The sequence below is a fragment of the Peromyscus californicus genome, unplaced genomic scaffold (genome assembly GCF_007827085.1).
Source record: "Peromyscus californicus insignis strain IS unplaced genomic scaffold, ASM782708v3 Scaffold_4__1_contigs__length_199733344, whole genome shotgun sequence".
NCBI classification, from domain to species: Eukaryota; Metazoa; Chordata; class Mammalia; order Rodentia; family Cricetidae; genus Peromyscus; species Peromyscus californicus.
Genome location: NW_026294562.1, coordinates 111,042,791 through 111,064,741, shown reverse-complemented (window position 1 = coordinate 111,064,741; position 21,951 = coordinate 111,042,791). Strand labels below are relative to the sequence as shown.

The 21,951-nt window shown below is 37.8% G+C and overlaps 1 protein-coding gene and 1 non-coding gene across 23 annotated transcripts in view; both read left to right on the top strand.

Annotated features, from left to right (window-relative positions):
• The window catches only part of Dlg2 (discs large MAGUK scaffold protein 2), a 1,877,153-nt gene that overhangs the window by 1,005,847 nt on the left and 849,355 nt on the right, over positions 1-21,951 (top strand). The gene's annotated exons all lie outside the window — the stretch shown is intronic.
• On the top strand, positions 11,053-11,252 carry LOC128095901 (U2 spliceosomal RNA). Its single transcript, XR_008213491.1, has one exon. It is a non-coding gene; the product is annotated as a U2 spliceosomal RNA (small nuclear RNA).

Below are 21,951 nucleotides of genomic sequence, written 5' to 3'. Positions count from 1 at the left end.
CAAAAAGGACAGTGAATAGATCTGTGATGTAATAGTACCTATAAGATGTATCTTCATTTCAGAACTGTTAAAATGTGAAAAAGGCTCACCTTTACAATGAATGGAGTGTGGCACAATGCTGAAAGGATGAATACATTTGCTTTAAGGATGAAACAAGGTCATATAAAGAAACTGCTGAAAGGTAGCACTTTCTATCCAATTACTTTCATTTCTTTGACAGTGATAATGATAGTTTGCTTAGGGAAGTATAATAGTTAATGCTAAAACATATCATACATATTTTTGGTACAGATAGAACTCATTTGGCACTGTGGATTCTTTTCTGTATTTAGTAAGGTAAATAAAGAAGTAAAATGCAGATGAATGCTATAGAAGTGATATATAAAAAGCCAAAATTATAACAGACATGTAGATCAGAGAAAAGAAATCATAAAAAGTTTTCCAGACTCTCTAATTCTGTGTGTGTGTGTGTGTGTGTGTGTGTGTGTGTGTGTGTGTGTGTGTACACATAACATAATGGAACAATGGCTAGTGTTTACTGACTTCATGCTAGAGAACTTAGGTAGGCAATTCTGTATAGACCCATATACTCTAAATTAAATATGCATTGCATGTCCTACATGTATATGTGATGTATATATCCAACTACCTAGATGGCAACTTTGTTTTCCCTATAAAAAATATATTTTGAAAGTGATTTTTAAATGCATTACCTGAATTTATCTTAGGCATTAAAAGATATGCCCTGATGTGGATGATCTGTAAGTTTTCTGTGTATGATAGAGTCTTCCTTGACTACTTTTGTCTGATGGTAGATACAGGAGTGGTCTGACCTGGAGAGAGTAAGGGACATTTGTCCTCTCTCAAGTCTGTTACCAGGAGCCTTCTGAGTCTCATATCCCCAGTCATGAGCAGCAGTGACTCAGCACCAGTGTCAGCCAAGCTGTGGTGACCATGCTCAGTGAAGCTCTGCAGGTTGCTTCTGCCACTTCACAGGGAAGTAGAACAGCTGTACCTGCTGGAAGGCCCTCAACTGCTGGCCACCCTAGAATTCACAAAGCATATCTCTTATCAGATCAGAAAAGGAAGACAGGAGGAAAGAAAGAGAGCAGAACCTGCCAGAGGGCTAGAGAACAGGTCACACACCCTGAGAAACTCTTAATAATTGGTTAACACCTTTTGAGCACTTTACTCAAGCACTAGGATGTATACTTTACAATCCTTTATTTCATTTAGTTCTCACTTCTATTTCTTGAGTTGATTTTATCATTAGCTAAAGAAACTGGTATGTGAGGTGTTAAGAGACTGGACCAGATCATAGTGGGTAGAGGTAGTTTTCAATGACAGATATTACTGACCATAGAACCTGTAACTATAGTCACATAGACTTTATGCTCTTCTCTACATCTTTCTTGGGACAGTCAAGCTGCTGTGTAGTCTCTAAATGGCATCTGACTTCTCACTACAGGTTGTTCAGAGACCAGATAGCCAGAGGGACTCACTTGAGTCTGGCTTATAGCACTTTGTTTGCAAAAGGATTCATTTCCCCCTTTTGCTTTAGAGAGGTCTTCCTCTGCAATTTGATACCATATTAAATGATGAAGATGGAAGGAACTCCTTATCTAGTAAGATTGCCTACCCATAATGCTATGTAAAAATAAAGGATATCCTACTTCCTGTCCATAAATATACTGCATGTGTGAGTTTTCTAGAGAAGTCTTTCCACTTTAAATAATGCCTTGTTGCACTCATTAATTTTGTTTGAGGTACATGTTTTCATTTCCTGAAACTAATCACTAAATCTTGAATTGCTTTGTCATGTTTGTACCTTTCATCCAGGACATCTAGCATCTATAAGTTCTTGAGTGAATTATGCATGAACCAGGCGTTGGTACGTCTGTCTGGATGTTGACTGGTTGCATCCCCTACTACCTATGGCTCCTTGGCTAATCTGTCTTGGTTTGAGTTCTTCATCTGCAACTAGGTTTCTTTACACTTTAACACTCTTACATTTGTATTTTGTGTAAAACAACAGAATACTCAAAGGAAGACTTTGGACTCATTTGCACACGTATACCTATCACCTAGCACAAACTCTTGTGTTAGGAAAAACATGCCAAATGAATGTATGCAAAAGGCCTGGAACTTCCTTGACTATTCTTTTAAAGACTATAATGAGACTGTACCAGTCTTCAAAGCAAGAGCAAGATGAGAAACACTGAACTTTTTTTCTTTCTTGTTACCTCTTTTCTTTGAAGATAGAGAATATGAGGCAGATGGCAAACTCATGTTTGAAGGATTAGTTCTCTATGTTTCTCACACCCAGAATCGGAAGGAGAGTAGCTAGTAGATCAGAATCCTTTTTAACTACTAACAATGATATGTCAAACTTAGCCATTTCCAACAGTTTTGCTCCACATGTCTCAAGACACAGGCTTATATGTGGGCATGAAATGTTGTTTTTCCTTCTACGTTTCAAACCTGTAAGTTCTAGTTATTGAGAAAATTGTTATTCCACTAGCTATAAACTGAATTATGTTCACTACACATTCATATTTCAAAGTCCTAGTTCCCAGTGTAACTACAATTAATAATAGGTCGTTTTGGAAATAATTACAATTAAATTATGTTACAGTGTTAGCGCACCTATCAGTAGGATTGGTTACATTCTAAGAAGAAGAAGAGAAAATTATATTACCACCCCTGACTCCCAGTACTTACTCTCATTCTTGCCCAGTGGCTCATCATAAACCCAGAAAAGATTCCAAATGAGGAATGGAGGGTCACAAAATACTCAACATTGCTAGAACTCTGACCAGACATTCAGATCTTCAAAACAGTGCAAACTTAATTCCTATTGTTTAATTTACTGCATTTATGATACTTTGTTTTTGTAGCACAAGAGATCTGAACTACAGCCTCCTACCATAATGGCCATATAGGGTGATATTCAATAAAGAGTGGCGCCAAACTTGGGCATCATCATTAAAGATAAATAGGTAGGTAGTTGAGTGTTGCTTGGAATCCATTGTAAGTAAGTTCTGGAACCCACACAACCTCAACAGGATCAGTTTCATGTGATCTTTTAAAGAAACAAGGGAAGGCTATTAAAAACAAGATAGTAAGGGGGAAAAAACAAGGGCATGGACAGTGAGGGAAATTGCCTTTGGACAATCAGTTTGTTTGACTGTATATTTTCTTGTCAAAATCACAGAGTGAAAAAATGAATGCTAACTATTCATCCAGAAAACTTGATAAACTTTTAAAAAGCACTCATTAAATCTTGCTTTTCCTTCCCATTTCTACTTGTTACTATGCAACCTGATTGGTAAGCTTTCCATCTGTCTTTGTTTCTTTTCTTGTTGCTGTAATAAAATACCTTGATTAAAACAACTCAAGGGTGAAAAGGGTTTATTTCTCCTCACAAATCAAGGGTGCTGTCCCTCATAGTGAGGAAGTCTGAGTGGCATGAGCTAGAAGCAACTGGTCACTTCACAACCACGATCATGAACGAAGGGAGAGAAGGGTCTCTGCTGCATGGTTCCCTTTGCCTGCTTGTATAATGCAGGAACCAAGGCAGGAATAGTGTCACCCAAGGTGGGTGAGCATTCAGGCCCATTTTCCACGTGATTCCAAATTCTGTAAAATTGACAACAGTAACTACAACACAATCTATGTGAGAGCATACTTGAAAAAAAAATCTACTGAAATGAAGAAAACCTTACTTGGGCTTACTATTTCAAAGGTTTCAGTTGATGGTCCCTAGCACCCATTGTTTGGAGGCTTATCACCATAAGACAGAACATCAGAGAAGAAGGCATCATAAAGAAAAGCTACTCACTGCACTGTGGCCAAGAATGGGGAAGAGAAAGAAACACAAACAGAGGATATAACACCCAACATACCCTTCAAAGGTAGCCATCCACTAATCTACTTACTCCAAAAAGTCCCCAACTCATACAGTTTCAACAGCTACCCCATAGTACATTCAACTGTAAATCTATCAATAAATTAGTCAATTGATAGCCCTCAGCATCTAGTTACTTCCTTAAACCCCCATGTGTGAACACTGCTGTACCAGGGACCAAGCCTTCAACACTAACCTTTTGGATGACACTTCTCATCCAAGTCTGAAGTATAAATTCTGAAGTATAAACATAATGAATTACTCATAATTGAGCACGGGAGAAAGCTCCTACTCGAAAAATGGATTTAGACTTTTTACTAGAGTTTACAAGAGGAGTTGAGAGAATGAAAGCTGTCAGAATCAGGAGATCATATAATGGAGTTGGTTCCTTTCCAGCATTGTAAAGGTGTATCATTTGGCAGGAGAAAAATTGATGATTCCTTACCTTGGGAAGGAGGAAAACTAATTTTCTATGGGACAGAATAGGTGTCTAGTCCTGGGATCTAGGAGTTGAGGGAATGATACTCCAGAAGGTGTATGAACAGGGATTGTTTTTCTTACTCGTTTGAGAACCATTTTAACTTAAGATTTGCTTTCCTTTGTTTTCTAAGTTTATGGTAGAGGTCATTTGTCACATTTATTGCCTCCTGCCCTTCACCCATTTTTTTAAATTCCTTTTTGGACTCACTCAAAAACAATATGGAAGTTAGAGACTTTAGATCCATATGCAAATCTCATCTTACTGATACAGGACCCTGAGCACATTAATTATCGGTGCTCTCCTGTGTTACAAACAATAGCAACCATCCTTATATTGTCTTTTTATCCTACTTAAACATGCATGTAAATATCAAGTCTAGTGTACAAACATTAACATTTCCCTCCCTGGCCCCTTTTCCTACTTTCTCTCCTGCTTTCCCTTTCAGTACTCAACCTAGTTCCATAAAGTGAACAGGGTAGTTTTTGGTGACTTATTCATTAATGATGCCTCTTTCTCTACTACACCCTGGGGTTTCATAATGGACTTGCTTTCCCATCTTGGTTTTATAGAATGAAGAGGTGTGTAATTATATCCCTGCTACTAAAAAGAGGAAAATGAGAAGAACATCTTTCTCTAACAAGTGAAATTGTTACTATGCTGTGGGGAAGTGTGGGTCTCTCATTCCTTACAAATAAGTTTTTTTAGATCATTACAAACTGCCAAACATTCCCTTGTCCTCGCTAATCTGCCCAAATACATAAAACCATGTTTGAAAGAGGAATTCTCTATATTTTAAGAATGTTGACGAGGGAGATATCATGGAGATAGAGAAACCCAGTGCTAGGGAAGTTGCCAGGAATCCCCAACGATGACCCCAACTTGGACTACTAGAAATAGTGCAGAGGCTGCCTGAACTGAACAGGCTTACCCCTGTCATCAGACTGGTGAATACCCTAACTGTCATCACAGAGCTTTTCTCCAATGACTGATGGAAGCAGATGTAGAGATCCACAACCAAACACCAGGCAGAGCTCCAGAAATCCAGTCAAAGAGAGAGAAGAGGGATTCTATGAGCAAGTGCATCAGGATCATGATGGGGAAACCTGCAGAGATGACCAAACCAAACTAGTGGGAACTCATAAAAGTTGGGTCAACGGCTGTGGAGCCTGCATGAGACTGGACTAGGCCCTCTGCATGGAGGGACAGTTGTGTAGTTTGATCTGCTTGGAGGCCCCCTGGCAGTAGGATCAGAATCCCTGGTGAATAAGCAGGCTTTTTGGAGTCCACTACCTATGATAGGACACCTCTTGCAGCCTTGAGTCAGGAGGAAGGGCTTGGGGTTGCCTCTACTGGATGTGCCTCCTCATGGGAGGCCTTGCCTCCTTGTTGGGGGGAGTGAGGGTTGGGTTGGGAGGGGGAGACTGGGGAGGGGTGGGAGGAGGGAAGAGGGGATCTTTGATTAGTGTGTAAAATGAATGAAAAAATTTCTTAATAGAAAAACAAGGACTATATTAAAAAAAAGAATGTTGAATGAAAGCCTATCACTTCTCATTTTACAGGCAGTGATATATTCTGAGTGACTCAGGTACCATGGATAGATGGACCACATTGCTTTGCAGCCTTATTTCAGTCTCATAAAAACAGAAGTGTTTCATAGGCTTTAAGAACTAGAAAGAGCCTTTGTTTTAGAGGTGATAACTTCAACACTAATGAACACTTCCAAAAAAGGCTGTGGGTTGCCACTATTGTATGACTTTATATATTCTGACTCAGCCAGTTTTCATAGTCATCCTGTGTGCTAAGTAACATTATGTCTATATTTTTACCTTGAGGCTCAGAAAGGTCAGTTTGTGAGTCCAAAGAAACACAGCTAGAATATTCTAAAGCAGGATTTAGGCATGGGCAATCTTGAGCCAGGTTCATATTCTCACCCATGGCCACATTACCTCTCAGAGAATATGGAATTGGGGAGTTCTGTTGTCTAGGATCTTTCGGTATTTCTAGCAACATTTGGAGCAGTTAAACTTGCATATTCTCAACTCCAGGTCATCTATCCATATTTTAGATGAAAGCACTACTCTACAGTGTTGAATAAGGAGCAATTGTCAGGTTTGTTTGTTTGTTTGTTTATTTGTTTTATTTTTGTTTTTTGTTTTTGTTTTCTATTTCACAGTACAACTGCTTGTATGCAAATTTTTGGATGGTGATATTGATAATCTATGGTGATATTTTCATTAAAAAAATGAGCCAACTTCACCATAACTTCAGAGCTCAGTTGTAATAAAAAAAAAAAGTCATACAACAGGGTGTCATTTGTAGAAAAATTCCACACCAGTAGTTGCATTAATTGCTGCTTTGGATGTTCCTGCTGTGAACTGAATGGAGCCACTGTGGATCTATTTCTCAGAAATAACCATCTTTATTACCTCTGCTCTAGGATGCATAGTTTTGAGATTTTTTTTAAGGCAAATATCTTCACTAATCTGTTTCCTTTTTCCATTTTCATCCTATCACTAATCCATTTTGTTGTTATAACTGGTTTAATTTCTTCATATTCAATCTATAAAGAATAAGAGATGTTACAGGAATTTTTTTGCCTCCTATTCCCTCAGTGTGTAACATTTTGTTAACTTCCCAAGTGTAACATTATAAACATCATATTTAATTCAAATGCTATCCATTATTTTATGAAAGTTGGGTTTTGTTCATTCATATCTCTGAAATTCCAGGAGCTTGTATGATACATAAAAATAGTTTATTTTTGTTTCAGTCATTTTCAAGAAAAGCAGGATAAAAATGTACCTGGTGAGATGGAACATGTTGGCAATTGTGAGCTATACTATTATGCCTTTTAGAAAACGCATTTAAATACATTTCAGATTAATTTATACTTTTGTATCCTAGTTTCTTATAATTTACCTATGTAAGTGCCTTGAGCAATTTCAAAGTCATGTTGTATTATTTTCCAGTGATTCAAGGCTGACTCCAGGAAACTAAAATTAAAGTACATGAGTTATCCATGGCCTTTTAAGTCAATTAATATTCAACAAATGCTCATTTCCCCTCAGTAGTGAACATAGTCATCACATTTCTATTAATAATACTGTGCTGGAACTTAAAAGGTGTGCAGAAATGATTGAGCTATGCTCTTCCCTAGATTAGTAAGTATAAGATGGAGAAAAATACATGATTAAAGCAAATCCCTGAAAATCTCGGTGTTGTTTCAGCAGTATAAGCAATGTGGCACCTTTTCTCCCATTTCTTATGCCTTACCTAGATATTTTGCAGTTTCTGCTGAACTGATATTCTTGAACTAGGGGATTATGCATGTTTACAAGCCACCTGGTATGTGGCTGACTGTAGAGCATTGTTTTTCCAACATTAGAATGAAACACATCTGACTTCATCCTGTTCTTAGGTAGGCCATGGGGACAGCCATCCATAGTGTCCTTCTAGAAAACACAAATGTTTCAAATTGAAGAAAAATGTTGATTTTAATACTTCTATTAAAAAACTGAGGCAGAAGAATGGAAGATCTAAGAACACAGTTTCTAGTGTCAGACTTCCTGGGTTCAAATCCCAGCTGCATCACTTGCCAGTTTGGACAGTTAGTAATTTACTTAAACTTTGTGTGTTCTGCATGAGTCCTGTCTCATGGAGTTCTTATAGGAATCAAATGCATACATATTTGTAATATGATCAATATGCTCTAAATGTTCATAAAGAAGAATATAGTTTGACAAGTCTATTAAGCAAAACATTTTAGAGATTAAACGTAATTCATCACAATCTTTCAAACGACAAATGAAGTCTCCCATCCCATGCTCTAACTCTTTTATTATTATTATTATTATTATTATTATTTTTATTTTGCAATACAGTTCAGTTCTACATATCAGCCACGGATTCCCTTGTTCTCCCCCCTCCCGGCCCCCTCACCTTCCCCCCAGCCCACCCCCTATTCCCACCATGCTCTAACTCTTAAGTATGAGTTTTAGGACCGCTTTGAGTAAGTTCCTAATCATGAGCTCTCTGGCATCAAAATAAGTGGGTGAACAAACCTCTGCCCTGATACAGTAACCCTAACTTTCACTGAACAATACTTTTGAAAGACGACTTGACTTCAGCACTAGGTCTCAGCAGAGATGTGAATCTTGACTTAAAAAACCTTCTTCTCAAGTATATCTCTCTTGATCTCCCCAAGAGCCCATCCTCTGAGGAGGTGGAGCATGACCCTCTAATTAGAATAATGAATTTCTGCCTTTCTTAGGCAAGAGTTCGGCTTTTGGAAAGAAAATGGTACCCATCATCACTATCCATTGTTCAGACATATGGATACTTGCCTGTTTTACTGCGCTCTTAGAGCATCAACTGGATGTGAGAAATTCAAAGCTGCCAAAAGATAGATTGCTTTTGCATTTCTGATGAACAAGGGGGGGGGGAAGTGCTGTGGGATGTTCTGTATGGCAAATGTGTTGCTGATTAGTCAATAAATAAAACACTGATTGGCCATTGGCTAGGCAGGAAGTGTAGGCGGGACAAGGAGGAGAATAAAGCTGGGAAGTGGAAGGCTGAGTCAGAGAGACACTGCCAGCCGCCATGATGAGAAACAGCATGTGAAGATGCCGGTAAGCCACGAGCCATGTGGCAAGGTATAGATTAATGGAAATGGATTAATTTAAGCTGTAAGAACAGTTAGCAAGAAGCCTGCCACGGCCATACAGTTTGTAACCAATATAAGTCTCTGTGTTTACTTGGTCGGGTTTGAGTGGCTGTGGGACTGGCAGGTGAGAGAGATTTGTCCTGACTGTGGGCCAGGCAGGAAAACTCTAGCTACACCCATCATCACTATCCATTGTTCAGACATATGGATACTTGCCTGTTTTACTGCGCTCTTAGAGCATCAACTGGATGTGAGAAATTCAAAGCTGCCAAAAGATAGATTGCTTTTGCATTTCTGATGAACATTTCTTATTTTTGAATGTGTATTTTATTTTTTTTCCTTACCATAGCTACTTATACTTCTTATCACTGGCTAAGCAAGTAGCATGTCTTTCTGAAATAGAACCACTTAGAGAAACTGGACATTCATATCAAGTATTTTGAAGAAACAGCCTCAACATTCCATAAATGTAATCACTCACTGAGGACCTCACAGTGTTTGGCAAGAAAAGTGTAATGGTGACCATTCATAGTCAGAACACAAGGGGCACATTAGATAAGACTGGATGTGTCCAGGATGGCATGGCTATAGACAAGGGATACATTTGGTTGCAAAGGGAAAGACTGAGAATTGGCAACTGCAACACTGTCTGATATGCAATATGTTCTGGGGTTCTATACAACTCCATTCTCAGCTGGGTAAATGGCACATCTTTGTGAAGTAGGTCACTTCAGATATTCAAAAGATAAGTCAGTCGATTGGGAATTTACTTTCTAACCCCTCTGTTACAGTAGACATGCCAACCAGGATATAGACACAACTATTTCACTTGAAATATTAACTATCTTAGTGTCCGATGTGTGACAAAAATACCAATTCACAGTCAAATGTTGATACAGTCGTTTTATCATGTTAAAATTTATGCATAACATATCATTAAACATAGTTTCAATATTGTGCAACTATCACTACCTTAACTTTCTAGAATTTCATTACTTCAAATGGAAACTTTGTACCCACTCAAAAATTAATTTTAATGTAGAAACACTTAACATTTCCCATTTGAGCCTGGCATAAAACATGCTGATTAGTTTACAAGAATAATTCCATTTATCTGGTACCACTATTCCAAAGCATCTTTAAAATATGTGAAAATGTTTGCACTTCTTTTGCTTCTTTAATAAGATTTTATAACATGTGGAATAAAAATTTTAAGCATTTTATTGCAAGTAATACAATTTGCCAAATAACTTTAGCTTTACTAAGATTAATAATTAAATATTTAGTTGTGTAATAAATTAAGTATGCCACATGATCACTGAAAGCAGATACTCCATTTACATAAATGTTTTACAGGGTGTTGTAATGTAACTAGTAAATTAATCATGACAATTTAGGTTTCAGCTAATTAAACTCTTCTTTAGCACTTAACTTAATTGTTCTAAAATCAAACAACCCTGACAGTGATAATAACTGACATGATTGTCTAGTTGCACCGACCAAGGATAAAATTGGACAAATAGCATATGTGTCTATGTATGGAGGTAAAAAGTTGTTTTCTCAACTATCTTCTATGCAAATTTGATGCCAAATTGAAACAAGAACTACTTATTCATTAGGAGAAAGACTTTCTAGTCAACTCCACCTTTAGTCTACCAAAAATTTCTCTGTGTACATGTCTCTTTCTCTATCTCCCCCCCCCACCCCCCCGTGTGGAATGGTGTGTGTGTGTGTGTGTGTGTGTGTGTGTGTGTGTGTGTGTGTGTGTGTGTGTATTTGGATTGTGTGCTTTTGTGAGGGAATGCAGGTCCCATTGGTAAAGGTAATATATGGCCAATATTGCATGCAGATGAAACTGAGGTCCATAGCTACTTGACTTTACATATTCAGCATTTGTTTTTAGTAGACTAGCTCTGTCATAGCCTAGAATTTTATTTCCTACCCTGGAAATTGTAAAAAAAAAAAAAAAGTGTGAAAACATGTCAAAGAAGCTATGTCTGCATCGCTTCTCGGCCTTTTGGCTAAGATCAAGTGTAGAAGCTATATCTGCATTTAGTCACCAGTCCTCAGTTTACTTGGAAAAACACTGATATTTGCTTGAGGAAACATCATCTTTGTAGCCTGAAAGGGCTGAATGTTGTTTTGCCTTTTACTAACTAGAAACCTGACTTCCCCAAGGATCAGGTTTTAGATTTCTTTCTAATTTTTTTTCTGATCTGTAAAACGAGGATGACAGAAGGCCACTGGCTTTAGGAGTGCTTTAGACAACAGACTCTCAAAAGTAAATGCATTTATTTATTCCTACAAAGAAACAGCAATTAAATTCTTAATATATGCATAACACATTCTTAATTATATATAATTTAAATTATATACTCTATATATTTGTACAAATACACATACATATATTAGATTTAATCTGTCCCAGGTTCTCATCCCAAATTTGAAATGCTAAGGTTAATAAGGTAGAAATCTCTGAAACAGATGACTATATAATATCACAATTCAAATAAAGTCATTACATCTCTGTTATAACAGTGGTCTGTGTTTTCAGTGAGATTTGCAGGTCTGAAGAGAGAAGTCGGGATGATGGGGTGGAAACAGAAGAGACTTCAGAAAAGGGTTAATGCCCAGGAAGTGGGTAGGAGGATAAGAAGGGGTTTGGCAAGCCAAGGAAATGATACACTCATTCTGGCAAGAGGGATTCATTTGAGAGACTCACAGATTTTAAATTTCAGCCCTTGATGGAGCAACAGGAGGCTGATATTAGCTTGAGCAAATCATACCTGTGAGAGAGTGGAAAGTGATTGGAGAAGTCAGCTGGGACCAGGAAGTAAAAGGTTAGGTTGCCATCTAAGTATTTTGAATTTTTGAATTTCATTTGATGAATGTTGAAGCACCAGGGAGTGAGTGTGTGGAGGGGAGGGTATCATACTTACAATTTGGAAACCTTTTATCTAGTTGAAAATTGAAATGTGTTAGAACTAAGAGGAGTTGAGTAGAGGCTAGGAAACTTTACAGTCTTCTTCAAGGCTGGTGTTTGTTCAAATGCCCTGAGTTCTTTTTGACCACAGATTGCAGAGACCCACCCACTTTCTTTCCAAATATTCCCAGTGTAGGATGAGAATGAGAATTTACATTTCTTAAAGAAGTTTAAAACTACTGCTGCTGACCTCAGACTCTATTTTGAGAAAAATACACACAATGGTGAGGGGATGTCTCATGTGGTTCCAAAAGCTACGAGAAAATACAATAACTTGAGTTAATATATTAATCCCTTATAGTTTAGGGGTGAAAATTCCAAGATGAAGGTGCCAGCAAATTCAGTAACTGGTGTGGCACTGCTTCCTGGCTAACAGGCAGCTGTTACCAAGGTAACTATATGGCAGAAGGAATCTCTAAGGGCAATGATACCCATTCACAAGGATGCTACCACTAGACCCTATTCATCTCCCAAAGACTCTACCTCCTAAGTCCACATTAGAGCTTAGACTTGAACATATGAATTCTGGGAAGGCCAACTTCTTGCCTCTATCAGGGACTGACCTTGGTCTGTATAGACAAAGTGAGACAGAAAAGGTAAATGAGGTTCCATTTTAAGGCCTCATTGTTTAGAAGTACTCTGCTGGGATTTTGTTTGGATTGTCTGCCTCCTCCTTGGGCGTTTGATGATGTTTGAGGGTGTTATGTGAATTAAAATAAATTAGCTGTTTCCTCACAGTCCAAATAGGAAAGACCGACCCTCAGTAAATCCTATGTGAGAAGAGACCTCAGCGGTTCCCTAATTCAGATGACCTTGTTGCTTCCTATTCAATCTTGAAGACAGAGACTGGCTGCCTAAGGTGACGGTTTCTAACACAGGATTTGCTACAATAGAGCTTTGTATCTTCCCAGTGCTTTGCAGTATATCCTGGTCAAAGGGAAACAAATCTAAGTGCTTTTTAGAAGTGTTGTTTGGTGTTTTCAAAGGTAAGGTATAAACTAAGGTGGTTCATCTGATCGTTTCCTATTGCCAGGTTTTCTCCTGTGTGATGCCATGCTTGTGTGATGTCTATCTGCAAGCTGAACATGAGCTCTCTGATTGCCTCCCCGTGTAGCCAAGGCCTCTTTGGTCTATGGTCCTCTTGTTACTCCAGTGAAATAGACTTCATCTGCAAGTGTAGGAAAAGAGCTTTAATTGACATAATTAACGCTGTGGTGCTTACCTTGGATTTAAAAGGAGTTGTTGATTCTTCCAGAATGTGAGGGCATTACCAGATAGAGCCAAGCATGCTGTGTGTAATAATCAAGGTGGTTTGGGAAGACTTTTGTGCTCTTAATTAGAAATGAGATGATGTAGCCTTCTATCAGCAGGAGACTCAGGACACTGTCCTGAAATTACAGTGAGTGTAATGGGATTACCTCACATTCCAGACAGTATTGTCACTCTCAGGGCACAAAGCCCTTCCTAGGAACCTGTGCTGGGGCATGGTGGGGGTTTCAAAACAGAGTCCTCTCTCTCTCTCTCTCTCTCTCTCTCTCTCTCTCTCTCTCTCTCTCTCTCTCTTTCTCTCTCTCTCTCTCTTTCTCCTCCCTCCCTCCCTTTCTCCCTCTGCTCTGTTCTGTGTGCTATTCATGTTCAATAGTGGATAAAGATATGATCATAAATTATTTGCACATTATTTTAGAATATTTGTGTCTTTCAAATATTGTCCTTCTAATGTGAGGGCTGTTGGGGATTGTTTTTTATGAGACAGTGTGTTCAGGATGGTCTAAATGATTGTCCAGGATAAATTTAATGTACTTTTGTAAGCACTTGGTGTGGTTGCCTAATATTTCAGCTCGTAAACGTTTATGAAGATAAAATACTATTACATTAGTGTAATTTCTCCCAGGTATAGAGATAGATATTGAGCAGATATTATTGAATGCAAACAGTATTTTGAAAGCGTGTACAAAACTTGGAGTGCATTTGAATTTCAAAGTAAGAGCAGATTTGAGTTAATTAAGCACCAGGGACTTTACCTGAGCATCCAAATTAATATGTCTTTTCTCCCTACCTCCTCTCTCCCTCTGTCCTCCCTCTCCCTCCTATTTTCTCTAGTGCTCATCCTCTCTTCTCCTTTCCACTCACCACACATTATACACTCTCTCTTAATTTTTTTATCTATTGTAAAAAAAAAAGAACTTGAGTACTTATTTAAGCAAGAAATGTTCAAATATTTGGGTATGTTGATATAGACATGATAGAACATCTGCCTTCATGGATTCTTTAAGAGGCAGAAAGTTATTATATAACCACACAGCAGCGTATAGCTCCAAGTCAAACTAAGTTTTGGGGGTAGCCAAAAGAAGCAGCACGTAGTTGCAGAATGGCAACAGAGGGTGCTTAGTGAATTTTATTGAAAATGGATTAGTCTTAAAAAACACATAGGAATTTGGTAAGAAAGCCCAGCAAGATGGAAACCACAATGAAGGCAGTAGCTCTGGGACATTTCAGGGGACTCTGTGTATTTACTGTAGTTGGAGAAGAGAGTACATAGGATGCTATCTAACATGTTTGAAAAGGAACAATTGGGCCAGTCAGGGGAAATCTTGAATACTAGTCCTGAGGTAGGCCCTAATTTCACAAACAGAAGGAACATATGAAAATCCTACTTCAACAATTGCTTGGACAAGAAAGTGTAATGTAATGATAGGAAAAGCTTAGGTTCCACTGGGCTTTCCAACTTGGGCTTTAGTTTTGTTTTAGTTGTTCCATGCTTGTACATATAATTCCCATTCATGATGCTGTTATGACGATCAGCCTGAATGGCATATGTAAAACCTTTAGGATTACCACAATGATTGCTTTGAGTCTGGATTGTCATCCATTGTCTTTCCCTTTACATTGCCACTTACACTTCACAAAGTCTAAGCCCATGTGTGTTGTTAGAACTAAAGTAGATAATCTTTCTATGAATGGTCTTTTCAGCCCTGCTAGGAGCTGGGAACTACAGAAAGCCCTGGCCAAAGTTGAAAATAAAAGAGTCCAACACAAAAAAAAAGAAGTGTACTTCCATATGATAACACTAAGATGCAGAATCTGTGTCCAGTGCTTTGGAACTGGAAATATTCAGAACACCAAGAGCTTCTGGTTAAAGAATAGATTCCCACTGTCTTACAACAAGGCAGGAGAAACTTGGACATTGATTTTGGCTTTTAAGTCAGCATTTTAAAGGATAATAGGGAATTTATATTGCATATAAACCAACTGTATAAATGGGGGTTGAGTAATACCCTAAATGTATAATTTGGGTGATTGTTAAGAAAATAAAGTAAATCCCCAGATGGCATAGAGTTATTAAGAAATTAAATTCCCTGAATTTCTTCCAGGAAGGCTTCTAATGCCATTGAGATTCTAATGTCATTTAAAGGCCTGGAAACAGAATATCTTAAGAGATAAGGCTCAAAATGACCACGTGAGGAGCTTATGGATTCTGGCATTGTTTTAAAGAAAGCAGAGGGAACCAAGAGAGAAGTGTGAATATAAGAAGAGTGAGAAAAGGCCACGAGATTCTATCCTGAACAAGTTGGTAGAGATTGGGAAGTAAAGAGGCTTGGGAGATGTTGAGAAGCATCTTGTGTTACCCAAGTTAATGGGTTTGAACTTAGAAAATGATATTTTCTGCATTTTCAAAATGACCCAGAAGGCAAATAAACAGCTGCTGTGGAAATTAAGGGGGATGCTCATAAGGAACTGTGTTCACAGTGCGCAGAAGGCACTAAGAATGTGGGGAAGAGTCAGACTTTAGGACAAAGTGCACAGGAAGAAGGAAAGAGACACGAGCTAGTTACTAGTTACACTGAGCAATTACTACATTTCAGGAACAATACTGAATAATTTCTGTGTTTTGTTTCATTTCATCCTTACATAATCTGTTGGGAAGGTATTCTTTTCCTTTTTTACAAATAGGAAGATCCTTATTGGAAAGGATCCCAGGGGCTTAGCATAGTATGCATGAAGGAATCAAGCACAGATTCTGCAGTTAAGAAATTTAAATTCAGTGTTCCCACTAAACCACATCTACCCATTCATTCAGTAGTTGATTACAGAGTTCCTGTTCTGTGCTGGACACCATGATATTACATTTACACTCTTACTCTGAACCTACTGAACAAACTACTTGGTGTGGCCATTTTTCTACAACCATTTTCTCCACTGTTAAATTAGCTTTGATGTGGGCACGCAAGCAGTGTGGGTTGAACCCATATTGATAGTTTAATAATTACCAGGTTAGTATGAGCTTTTCTTTGTCATTCTCCAAAAAACAAAAAAAACAAAAGCCTTTGAAATTTGTCATTGCTGTATTAGTTTCTTGCAGTGGTTTCTTTATATGCAGTACTATAAATATGTTAAAAGTGATAGGGATAATGACAAGAATGTTAATAATGACATCAACCTTGTTTTGTTAACATACCTTGAGCAAAGTACTATTTTAAGGTAATTACTTGTATCATTTGATCCTCAGCAAAAAATGTGTGATTTAAAACCATTTCTCTATTTCTTATATGTGGTAACTCAGGCTATAGAGGCTTAACAGACTTTACCATTAAAAAGGTTTCACAGACAATAAGTGCCAGACCAGGATCTTCAATCCTGGAATGTTTTGTACCAAGGTGTGGGTTATTCATCCCTAGGCTATATAGCCTTGCCACTTAATAGAATACGTTTTTAAAATCAGAGTTGTCAGTAACTCCAGCCATTTTTGCTTCTGGTTAGTCAGAATTCGTAGACTTTTACTCCAGTTCATGTCCTTTTGAGCTGGTTACTGCTATTTTCAAATGTCTTAATTTAAAAAAGATGATTGGTTTCTTCCTTAAGTAAGGAAAAATAGCAAAGAAATTTAAAAACAATATTCTGTCACTATAAGTCCCTAGACATCCCTATGACACAGCACATATCTATTGAAACATTTATTTGCTTGGACAAAAATCTGAGGTTCAATTTCTTCTTGTCTGGAGAAATTTTTCTTAAGAAGTGTTGAGTATTTCTCTTTCTCTCTCTCTCTCTCTCTCTCTCTCTCTCTCTCTCTCTCTCTCTCTCTCTCTCTCTCTCTCTGTGTCTCTCTACTATCCAGAAATAATGTCTGTGGCATTTATTTTCAACATCTATCTTGAAGAGACTAAAATAGAACAAAAGATGCTGGAAACAGGATCGTGGGGAAAAAAGGGGTTGTTGGTGTCAAGGCTAGGGCATGAGATGGAAAGGGGCTGTACGTTAACTGATGCTTTTGGTCCTTCACATTTAGAATCTGGGATTTAAAGTGAAAAGGAACACCTGGAAGGGGTCAAAGATTACATTGAAAAATTCAGAATACAAATTTAAATGATCAAGATTAAGAGGAGAAATATATAGGTAACAGGTCAAATGTGCTGACGACTTATGAAGTGTTTTAGCATGGGAAAAGTAATCAAATAAAGTAAACTGGGGAAAAAAATCACACAACTTATGGGACCAAAATAAAGTCCATTTTGGTGAGTCCATTTGCTTACTGCTTACCATCTTGACTACCAGAAAGAGTAACTTCAACCTGAGTCTAGACACAGGCTCTTCAGCTCATGAGCCAAGTTGCACTCCCACTTGTGATTGTATGGATCCATCCATCAGGCAAGAGTGTCTGGACTCTCACCCACCTGTCAGGTCTTCAGCAGAACATTTCTCTATAGTTACATCTATCAGTTAAGGGAAAACGGTAACAAAGAATGTATAAGTATGGAGCTTTTGTGTAATGCTTGTTCTTGATTCATATTCATAAAAATATATGGAAGAATAAAGTATTTTATTATAATGCAAGTCTCATTCCCAGAAAGTTACTCACTAAGTGATGTCTATCAATTCCACAATGAGATCCTTGATCAGCAACTGAGAACACTAACAAGCATATACAATTATATGTGTGGTCTTCTCAAAGAGACAGGTCATCTGTCCTTGCTAATAATAACCACCTCTCAAAGACAAGTCCTGGTGTGTGACAGTGCCAGAAAAGCTCCTTAGAATAACATCTTTATTAAATAAAGCTGTATGCCTTTAGGGGAAGGGTAGGACACATTGTGTAGTCTGCTGCTTTGCATATTGAAATTCAGCAGCTAGACCTTGCTAAAGGAATTCAGGAAGCATTTGAAAGCGGAAAATGACCTTCACATTTTCATAAAATAAATGATTAATGGGGGGGCCATTAATTCCACCCATACTCTGTTCCCCAAACAGCTCTATCCATCCTGAAGAAGCGTTTCACTTTCAAGGATAAATGATACATATTTTTAAAATAATTGTGAGCCATCAGGTATGTAATTTATATTTGTTATGCATAATAAAATACATAATTAAACATCACTCCATAATTAATCAAGGTATTAAAAACCTGGAAGTGGCAAGAAGCTACTCTGTAGCATCATCCAAATTTGGGAAGAGTGTTTATAAATAGTCTTATATTAATGGGACTGTTTTTATTCCTGCCTCATTTTCTCATGTTACTGCTTAGGTCAGTCTTGATTATATATTACATTTGTATATGTGCTGGAGGCAGAATAATGAAAAGGCACCATTTGAGCTGTTCTGATAAAAATCTGAGGAGTCAAATAGTTAGCCAAAATTTAATGCTGGTCCATTTTTAAACAATCAGCAGGAATTAATTTTATTATATGTCAATAAGTTGACTCAAGTTTATCTCTCAAACAATGAGAATACTGAAGCCATAAAATAGATAATACAGGGGAAAATGTTTCCTTCATAGTTATGGAGCAATGGAAAAGATTGAAATTTTGGATTTTCCCACCTTCTAGAGGTCAGATCTCTTGTGATAAGCAAATTGTTCATCATGGTTCGTGTAGCCTGACTGTCCTGAATATTAATGATGATGGTAACAATAAGATGTTTACCCATCACATTAGTCTGTAAGCTAAATGTTTGCTGTTCTTGAATTTCAAATGAGAAGCATGAGGCACAGAACTCATATATGAGCTGACATGTACATTATGGCATGATCTGCATTATAGACTTAAAACAGAAAGAAATGAACACAGGAAACAGTGCATATAAATTTGGTTTTCTATGTATGCAATGCAACATACTGTTGTTCTCTTGGAACAGGCTAAGGTTTGCTTTTGAAGTAAATGTTGGTATCTGATAATGAGACAATGGCACCTAGCTAGTGTTCCGTGCTACTGAAAGAAATTGAGAATTCCTAGCAGGTTCCCAGAATGGAGTCGGAATGCCCAAGTATGATTATACTAAAGAACAAAAATCTCTGTATTACCATATCTGTCAAGAAAAAGGATGTGAAGGAAGGGTTCACTGGGCTGCCCTCGTCAGGGATAATCATATTCCTTATTTTCAAAGAGTGCTCCATAGCACGGCTGATGTAGCAGGCATTGACTGAGTGTGCTGAGAACCTGCTAGTTAATTCTGTAGAAGTGTGTCAATGGAGGTTCATAAAAACACACAGGCAATCTGGGAACAAGCCAATTGGAGTTTGCTACCTTCAGTGCATCCACACACCCATGAAGGCTCTTTGTGTCTTGTAGGTGAGTACAGTGTTAGGCCACATATTTGGGGAAACTTTGGTGTCTGTCTTTCTGTGGTTACCTGGCATTCTTCTAATGCATAGTCTGTGCTTAAAACTCTTTTGCCAACTGGACATGGGAGTACATTCCTTTAATCCCAGAACTAGAGTTATGGATAGAAAGACAGGTGGATCTGTGTGAGTTTGAGACCATCCAGATCTATACAACAAGTTCCAGGATAGTCAGGGCTGCATCGACATTGTTTCCAAATGAACAAACAAGCAAACAAAAAACCCTCCTTTGCCTTCATCTGTCTCTGTGCTTTTCATGGGGAACTCTTAATTATTCTGTAGGTCAAATGCCATCTTGAAACTGGCATTTCCACTTGTTCTCTGTGCTCTCAGGTCCTACTTTCATACATCTGCAAACTCAGATGGAGACATTATTTCTTCTCATAGGCCTTTGAGATAGAGGGCCAGAGTATATGCTAGTAGGCTTTGCATGGGAAAGTCAGTCCAGGACTGAAGGATCCCACTTAAGACGGAGAATCCAGTAGAATCCAGAGGCTCTGGAGATTGTAAATCTGACTAATCACTCACTCATCATGAATCAGTGTCTGAAGCTTTGCCAGTTACTGGAGATGGAAAGACTTACTTTGACTTTTACAGAGCCCAGAATAAAGATGCACAAGTTAAGATGTCTACTATGATTCATGTCATAGAAGGAATTATAACTATCAAGAAGCAAAAGGTTGTCCATGGATCTTCAGAGGATAACTGGGAGCATCTTAGAAGAGTGTTTAAGACAACATGATTTTAGACATTTTGGGTAGACCCCAGATGCTAGGCTGTGGATTATAGTCCTTAGAACCAATATCACTACAATGAACCATGCTAATCTCTGTTCTGGGACTTAGGATTTCTGAGAAAAAAGTACAAGTTGAAGTTCACACCTATGGCCCATTCCTTGTCACAGTTAGCTTTGGGTGGCACCAGTGAAAACTTGGAGTGATCAGTGTGGAAGCTTGTCTGGCACTGTGCTCTCCTATCTTGGTCCCAGGATATTTCAAAGTACTATTTGCTTTGTGTTCCCATTTCCTGGGATCCTTGCATTTAGTAACTCTGTGACATTGTGTAAAATATGTTAACCCCCACCAAGTCTATGTTGCTTTATCTAAAATAAAAAATTAGCATCATGTACAAATTATTCCAATATATGGCATTTAGTTCTTTATACAGTACCTCACGTGTAGTAAACTTTAAATTGATGCCTATATCACCTTTATTGCCACCATCAAGACTATTACTGCTAGAAATGAGACATATATAGCTCTGTACACTATGGAGGATTGAGTATTACTAATGGAGCACTGTGAATTTTCACAGACCTCTGTTATGCAATATACCCCAAATCTATATGTTAAGGACATGGAGTCCAGCTAATCAGATTATCAGTTCCAGCATTTTGTTTCTGATACAACAAGACTATGTTGACAAATGAATGATTTAGGCAGAGAATAAGTCCCACATTACCTTAAAACCTGTAGGTTAAAAAGTCATACATACTTTATTTTTATAGAGATTTTAGTGTTAAATCAAAAAAAGTAACCATTGAGACATAGGTATGACATGTGGCATTATGTATCATTAAAATATGATGCTATATGATACTGTTAGTCACCACACTACCATGCTATGGGAACTTTATCCAGAAATGTTGGATATACTCTTGTACTCTGTGCACTACTCAAGTAAATATGCTTCATTTGAATCTCTGATGGCTGTCCATATAGCACTTGCTTAGTTCCATCAGACTAACTTAAGAATGAACCAATGGAATGTCAAAGGGGCCTTCTAAGTATTCAGAACTGCTAAGAGGGTTATTGTCTCTTTTCTCATTATAATTAATTGAATCCACATACAATCAAGAAGTTTGTGGTCCAGTGATTTCAATTTGATTCATCACAAATGTTACTGTCTATTCTTGCTAGAGTTCTAGCTTTAGTAATCATATGTAGGAAAGCATCTGCCTACCTCTTTTATTTTCTGAAAAGATAATACATGTCCACAGCACCAGCAAATTTGTATTCATAAACATCAGCATGTAAGAGCTGTTGTGTCAGGAGCACTGAAAATGTGATAAATATTAATTTCTTCTGGTATTTTGTCAAGGATTTTTAGAATCAGCATTTCATGTTTTTGTTTTTGCCCTTGGAGTCTTCCAAATAATAGCAATAAAATCCTGCAGTTTTTAACAGGGTCGTGTTTCCATTTCCAGAGGTCTGCCAGTGTTTTCTTGATTAGTAAAAAGCCATGTTTTCTGCTTTTCTCCCTGCTTAGCTCTTGTTTTTATAGCTGTCTGAAGCAGGACCATGGA